The sequence below is a fragment of the Parasteatoda tepidariorum genome, chromosome 7 (genome assembly GCF_043381705.1).
Source record: "Parasteatoda tepidariorum isolate YZ-2023 chromosome 7, CAS_Ptep_4.0, whole genome shotgun sequence".
Lineage (NCBI taxonomy): Eukaryota > Metazoa > Arthropoda > Arachnida > Araneae > Theridiidae > Parasteatoda > Parasteatoda tepidariorum.
The window spans coordinates 68,255,352-68,263,990 of record NC_092210.1 but is presented as its reverse complement, the minus strand read 5'-3'; the positions used below and the strand labels follow the sequence as shown (position 1 = coordinate 68,263,990).

Sequence of the window (8,639 nt, the reverse complement as noted above, 5' to 3'; positions counted from 1 at the left end):
AAGAATATATATATATATATATACACTATTTACACTATTTTTTTCAGTAAAAGTGAAGCACTACATACAAAAAATTATCAGTTTTTATTTCGTACGTAACTCAATGAACTCAAATTTTACAAACATATGGCGATAACAAAATTTTTGACATAATCCAATTATATATTGTTAAATCAATTTGAAGTAAATGTAAATGCGAAGGTCTTAATATTTGTTTCCTTTTATTGACATTTAATACTTAATATTAATTTTCGATAATAGCATCAATTTTCTTTTTTTAATAAAACAACAGGTGGTAAGTAATTTTTCTTATTAACTCCAGTCTGAATACTACAAAATATGCATTGCAAAACTAGAATATATAATCCATGTAAAATATTAACAATTTTAAATAAATTTTTTTATTTATTTAATTTTCTATTTCATTCAGTTAAAACATTTTAGAACAATTTATGATTTCGTGGAAGATTTTAATATTAAAAAATAAAATTTAATACTGCTTATTTTACTTTGATAAAATAATTGAATGTAGTCAGTTTCCGAATAATTATTGCATTTTTTTAATTATTACTGTTGTGGCTTACAAATTATATTTTTTTCTAGATATTGCAAACGCAGGTATTTATTAATATATGTATACTTATTACTATAAATGCACTTATATAACTGTAGTTAATCTTTATAGAATTACCTTTTAAATATTTATGGTAACTCTAATAAAATAAAGTTTTTTATTTCCTTATTACATCGCTAATTTAAAAATTATTTTCAGCTGAAGGACTGGTCAATGGTAAGCATAATTTGCTAATCTTAATTCTTAATTAATCTTAACTAATCTTAATTCTTAATTAATCTTAACTAATCTTAATTCTTAATTAATCTTAACTAATCTTAATTCTTAATCTTTAATTAATCTTTATAATTTTCATTGTATTAAACTTTCTAATGTAATTGAGTATAAGACACATAAAGAAAATATTTTTGTTAAAAAAATTAAAATATAGAAAAAACAGTTTGAAATATGATTAATTTAAAACAATGCATCTAGTGAAAATGAAAAAAAAAATTACTATACATGAATAAATGTTGTTTTGAATTATTTAAAAGAAATTATTCAATATAAATATTTAACTAATATTTTGATCAATTTTAGATGTCGCTGGAGGAGGTATGTTACATTTCGTTTTTAATTTTATGTATGTTAACCTTTGATTTTTGATGCATGCAGATGTTTAGTTATTTTTCATCTTCTAACTTTAAGTTATATTTCCTTTCAAACAGTATTCATAAAAAGTGGAAAATTAGATAGCTCATTGAGTCAATAGTATTTCATAATATCAGTACACTAACAGATAAGCATATAAGTATTGGTCAAACGCAGAATGTTATCGAGGGAAAAGTTTAAAAAATATTTTCCTATACATTATGTAGATTACACTAACTTAGAATGATTTTGAACTGATTAATTGATATTTTTGAACTAGCTTTAGAATTTGGATCTAAAATAATTTCATGCGGCTTCGTTCGAAATTTTAGGCTACAGCAAAAAGAAAAAAGTTCAGGTGATGCAAGAGAGACAGCCAAATCGGCACACAAGAAAAATTTTTTATCACTGTAATTAAATATAAGTTTAGATTTAGATTTGGCATGTATCCACCTTACTGACTTTTACCTGATCTTCCCAAATAGTTATTAAACGCAGGTTATAAGAATTACAGGAACAGGTTTCTAGATCAGATTTTGGAAGCAAGTTATACAGTAGTGATATTATTTTCACATTTGTTTACCTATAACTGAACAAAATTCTAATATTAAATTCGTTAATGTACAGAAGAATTTTATTTTATTTCGATAAAAAATATGACGCTTGTCTTGATAATAAAACTTATATCATTATTTCAGTTGTTCAAGCTACTAGTGGTAAGTGAAAACAATATTTATGCAGTAAACTACTTGCACACATAAATATATGTTAAAAAATTTTGCTAATTTTTTAATAATTTTCAATTTTTGCGATCTATGTTAGCTTAAAATTTTGTTTAAAACAATTTCAGTCAACCAGCATATCTGGTGATCATGGCCCTTGAAACTCTTTTTTTTTCAAATTTGCTTCAGGAAAGACAAAAAAATGTGTGGTATGAAAAGGTAATGATTTTAGCGCTATTTTTATAATAATGCATTTGGTCCCAGAGTTAAAGGAACAAAATAATAAATTATTTCATAATTTTGATTTAATAATGTATGAACATATGATGTAAAATTTGCAATGGAGTGTCATATTAAATTAAATTATAATTTTGAAAATAAATTTAAGAACTAAATGAATCACGAAACAAATAAAAAAAGGGCTATTTATGTTTGTTTTTTTCAATTTGAATATGCATCTGCCAATTTTTCTCATGCATTTGAAGCAGTATATGTACTGACAAAAAGAAAATTTACACATAAAAATTATAAAAAAATTATAAAAAATAATACTTTAATTTTAATGAAATCTTTGTTCTCCTCATATGTATGCCGGAATTTTATAACTTCAAATGATGCTTAGATTGAAAATTTTTTTTTTCAATTGATCTTAAATAAATTTAATTTATATTCCATCTTACGAAATGCAAGATTTTTATATAACTTCATATGCTATATGGATCCTAGATTAACTATTGCTTTCTATTGCTTTTTATATTGCTACGTCTGTAATTAACATTTTAAGGAAAATATTTTTATTTGTTCAAAACTTTGTTTGCAGATTTCTTTTGTGGCTGTAAGTATTTTTTTCACAATTAATCACAATGTTACATTTCAGTAGAAAGTTTTATGTGATAAAATGTTAAAAAATTGAAAATGAATAAAATAAAATAATACAACACTTGAATTTTGTATTAAATTAATAAAATTTTTCTGCTCAAAAATTAAGAAATTTAGTTTACGTTGTTCTTAACAATTTAGGAACCTTCTTACAATTTAGGAATTTAGGAATAATGAATTATTGTAGTGTTCATTTTTACGTAAACTACTAAATAGAAAACGAACTAATTAATTTGTCGAAAATTCAAATATAATCATGTTTTATATAATTTTCAAATATTTTTAATCAATTATTTTCATATTAATATAGAGACAATGTTATCTTAAACTTATCCTAGCGCTATGCATATTTAAGAAATTATATTAAAAAAAAAGTATTATAAATTGCAAAATAAAATATTTCATTTATAAATATCTTATAGATGAGTATCTAAAACCCCCTTCTTCACACGGAGTGGAAAAAGCAATTAATCAATTAATCGGTATTGGTATCAATGGTATCGGTATTGGTATAGTTTTCGGTATTAACAATCGGTGTCAACATAACGAAATAATTCGCAATACTGATGAGGAAAACTGAAAAGAATGCCGTATATTTGTTTAGGAAAATTAATATGCATCAATACAATTAATTTACTTAAACAGTTCCAGATTTTATTATTAGCAATTATTTACTGAAGTTCCCAATAACTTTATTAGATGAAGAAAAACACGTTTTTAGAAGTTCTTTTCATAAAAAAGTAGATATTACCAAACTTAATTCGACATTATTGACGTCAATAATAATAATGTGATTTTTTAAGATTCTCCTAACCGAACCTGTTCTCTCCGTTAGTTTATCTTTTTAGTGTAGAATTTACTTTTTATTTCAATTCGCTCCCATTACCTTCTTTTTTTAATTCATAAAAGTTTTCAGTATAATTCAGAACAATTGCTACTTCTGAACCAAAAAGAAATTCAAGTGCTTCTTCTGAAAGATCCAATAGGAATTTTTGAAGGATTTTTTCGATCAGGGGCTAAAATTACCCAGTTTTGGATAATTCAGAGAGAGAACCAAGCGCATAAACTATTATTTTCATTATAACAGATTTATTTTATTTATCCCTTAGTTATTAAATCTAGTGTTACTTGAGCTGTTCAATGGCTTATATGCAGGCAACAGCATTAAAATCCTGAATATATTTTGCTCTAATGATAGGAGATTCATCTACTAAGATATTAGCTTAATGATTTTAGTGTCAAATTGAAATGTGCATTTTAAATACAGGGTGTCCCAAAAAGACTGCATAAACTCTGCACAGCTAGATTCCTCGTTGGGAGTACATAAAAACTGCCCAACGAGGAATCTAGCTGCGCAGATTTTATGCTGTCGTTTTGGGACACCCTGTATATTTATGCATCTTAAATACAATTTTTGAAATCAGACATAAAATTTACTACAGCTGTAAACATTTTAACATTATTATATTTTTAACCAGAAAGTATGGATTTTGTCAAAATCTGGAAAATAGAAGTTCAATAGATGCCATGCAAAGCGGATGTAAAATGAGAAAAGTTAGGATAAGGAAAAGATAAAGATAGAACTTAAAATGTTGGTCCTTTAATGATGTGCTCTTTTTTTTACTATTTTCTGATTCGGTAACTATGTACTCGTATCAAAATGTTTTATCACACTCAAAACATTTCGTATAGTTAAATTTTCGTCTTACTTGTAATGTTCAGTATTACATTTAAACAAGATAGAAAATTGCAGCGCAGCATAAGGTATAAAAATGTTTAAATTAAGAAAAATACAACATTCATTTATGCACTTTGCTATTAGTTATACAAATATCGCAAAAAAGCGAAATATCAAAAAGTAATATATGAGCTTTAATTTTCACCTAATCTCTTGATCCATAATTACTAATTAACTATGATCTCTATACTAATCAGAATTTATAATATCAGAATTAGTCAAAGAAAGTAGGAATATAAAAAAATTAATGCTTTACGCAGCAGTGCATTAAATAGTTAGCAGAATTAAAGAGTTTTTTTAAAACTAATAATGTTGCCTCCTATTATGTGTTAAATCAAAAAGTATTCTTGTTTTCGATTATTTAGAAAAACTCGATAGTTAACTGAACCTTATAAGTTTGAATTGATATTAGTTTTTTAAGGTGTTTCAATTTAAAACTATTAAAGATAAAATTAAAATAATTATTTTAGTTTGCATTACTTTTATTCAACAAGAACTTCACCTAATGATATCTTCTTACCCTGTAACACTTGTTATCCCCCTTTTTTTGAACTAATAATGACTTCTTAACCTGGGATCATGCATAAAATCTTAAATCATCGTCTTCAATCGCTTTGGTAAAAATGGTTTTATTTGATTTTCGATCATTTCTAAAGTGTTTTTGACTAATTTCCTGGCATTTTTTCAAAGTTTATTTTGTGACTAAATATTTTTAAGAATGCGAGAATTCAATTTTAAATTATTTTCAGGAATATATGTTAATAAATGTAAAAAAAAATATATTAAAACTTAAATGTTTAGGCATAAACCAAATGAAATCAATCGCAACATTTAACAAATCCTAAGTTTTTAAAAGTCTTTGTTTTAAAAATTATTCTTTTTCCAAGTAAGTAAAATTTTATTAAATTTGCTTAAGCAATTTTTTAAATGTATAATGAAACATTTAAAAATGAGCAAATGTTGAATTGGATATTTATTTATAAATTTATTATGTTATATAATATTTTTAATGAAACTTAAAAATTTTGCTTTATAGTTAACAGAGTATTTGGCAGTGAGTGAAAATTATTACATTTGTTTCTCTTTTTTAATTGCTCATTAACTGCAATAATTTAAAAAATGCAATGAATGACTGTATAGGTATATAATGCACTGTGCTGCTAATGTATATGCTGCTAATGCACTGTACTGCTAATATATATACTGTTAATGCCCTGTGAAAAATCACATAAAAATAATATGATATCCATTTTTACCGGAACATGCCATGAAACAAAAAATTTTATATATCGTATATTCGGTAATAATAATTACCATAAAAAATAACTGAATTACTCCAATAACCTTAATATTAATGCAAATAATTGCCATATAATATTTTACTTGAAAATGGTAAATTTACGGTGCATGGATTGCATGGTTGAGTAAATTTGACACGGTTAAATGGATTTTAAATACAATGCACCCAAAGTGCTGGTCTTTTATACCGTTGTTTGATCCAAATTTTTTTACAGTGTTGGTTATACCATATTTTACACCTCCTAAAGGAATTATTACCTGATTTTCCTTAATGGATATTGGGTAAACATTTCTCCTGAAACAAAAAAATATATTTTTTTATTAATATTTTATATGTTTAAAAAAAGGGTTATTCTCGATCAAGCAAACTAAATTTCATTTTTCAGCAAGTGATTATGAATATGATTGTGATTGGACTCAAGAAAATACTGCTTGTTGAGTAAAAGATGAATCGGATGTACAGATGTCATATTGCCACAGCTCATTTACCATAAATTGTAAAAAGAAAGCATGTTTAAGGAATAATTTAAAAAACTTTAAATCATTATAAATAGACTCTGCATTTAAAATAATAATTATAAAAAAACAAATGCCTAATTACTTTCTTAATCACTTCATTTGACAAATTTGTTTCTGATGCTTTGAAGATCCGATTGCTTTGAATCAAGCTAAAATCGGATTGTTAAGAAGTTTAAATTTATTTATTTAATTGTTACTAGAATCCAAGATTTCTGTTTGTCAGTAAGGAATATACAATGCACCTAATGCACTAAGTTTCAAAAAGAAGAATTAAAAAAAAATACGTTTGTGTAAATTAAAATACATATTGCAATAAATTAAAGAACCTATTAGGCTCTGAATTTTTTTTAAAATTATTGTGCATTAACCTTAAAGCAAATATTACAATTCTAAAATGAATATCTACAATAAAATATTTAGAAAAATTATTTGTTATTTCATTATTATTTAACAAAATAAGTGGCAACTTCTTTTATTTCCAAACTTTAAATTTCAAACTCCCTCTTAAATGAGCTGCAGCTATAATGAATTGTTTTTAAAGTGGTATATACATTAATTTTACAACTTTCCAATTTATTTCACGTAGCAAAAAATTAGATCTAACTTCATTGTATTATATTGCAGAGATTGGAAGCGACTGTAAGTATTACTTAATATTTAGAATGCTATTAGTTTTTCTGATTTTTTAAATTAAAGTTTAGAATCTGACTTGATGTTAAAAAAGGTAGTTGATGCATCATAAAAATGCATATAAAAATTTAAAATACGGAAATATACTAATATAATAACGTAGGGATTGAACTGCATTTCATATTCATTATTGTATTTGCTTAGATCTAAAGACTCTGATTTTTATTTTTAAATTTAGTTAGTCTTCAAACAAATGCATGGAATTTAAGAATTGCGAAAAATATATTCCATGTTTTACATACTTCAATTTCCCATACAATGCTTACTAAATGTTTATATTTTATATAAAGAAATGCGTTAACTTTGTCTAGAACATTAGTAGACTCAACACAAATTTGAAATTGTGTGTTACGCTCAAATATCTATTAAAAGAGCTTAAAATGTTATTTTAGACGAATATCATCTAAACTTAAATGTTATTTCACCTTCTCATGAGTAAATTTTACACAATTACGAAGTTCGATTGTATAAAATTAACTGCGACGTGAGCTTTAAGAGTTCGATCATAAAGATTTTTTCTAACTTCCGTAATGTAATAAATTAATGACCCTTTCTATCACTTTCGGTAAAAGTACTCGTTTCGCAAAACAAAAAATAACATAATAAGAACAAAATTCTCCAGAGATTTTTATACTATATCCGGATGCTTTATTGTAAACATTTAAACGAAAAAATGGGCTGTGGAACTAACGCTAAGAACTTAACTACTATTTTGTTTTTACTTGCTCTTGATAGCTACAGGAAAATATTTGATATAAAATTTCTGAACATGCAGAAAATTTCTCACCATACAGTAATATTTCTATAATACTGTTGCAAATTACAGTTACACAAACTACAGTATTTCTCATCATAATAGCTATTTTCTCAGTGGATAAACTTGTCTGTGTAATTGAAATATAGAAAATTACTAAGCAAGACAATTGATTGCTTAAAAATTAACCAAGAATGATATTTTAAAGGAAGCATAGAAAGCAAGTCCACAACTTAAGGAATGCATTGAAATTTCGAAATACTCTTTGAAGTTTTAAATTCATCGAAAAAAAAAGTTGATTATCAAAAAAAAATATTAACTATTTGATACAAACTATTTATTAACTATTTGTTGTTAATTATTTTTAATCCAGTCTATAACAAAACCATTTTGTTTTTATTATGAACACTACATGTGAACACCACATGCTACTACATAGAACCATTAATATTATTTATGTATATTTTATTGTATAGCTTTGCAAAAGAAAAATTTGATACATTACTAAGTGGGGTTCATAGTATTAAAAAAAGAAATAAATGTGATTCTGAGTCAATTAATGATAGAACGAAGCAATTTAATGCATGATAAGTTCTTTTATATTGTGTACTTTATTTTACTAAAAAAATTATTGTCGCATTTTACTAACAAGTAATATACTAAATATCTGATCACAGCGATGTTGAATTTTTTCCTCATATATTGTGATTTAAACACTAATTTTTCATTTTTCTTTCCTTTCTAGTGGGACAAGGTAAAATCTTCAAAGAAATTTTATTTACATCAATATATATATATATATATATACACACACACACACACACACACACATAT

At 24.8% G+C, this 8,639-nt stretch overlaps 1 long non-coding RNA gene across 1 annotated transcript; it reads left to right on the top strand.

The window, feature by feature from the left end:
* Positions 1 to 601: 601 nt before the first annotated feature.
* On the top strand, positions 602 to 8,562 carry LOC107438814 (uncharacterized). Its single transcript, XR_011637331.1, has 8 exons — positions 602 to 618; positions 773 to 790; positions 1,154 to 1,168; positions 1,903 to 1,920; positions 2,747 to 2,761; positions 5,580 to 5,597; positions 6,986 to 7,000; positions 8,551 to 8,562. It is a non-coding gene; the product is annotated as an uncharacterized lncRNA (long non-coding RNA).
* The last annotated feature ends 77 nt before the right edge of the window (positions 8,563 to 8,639 follow it).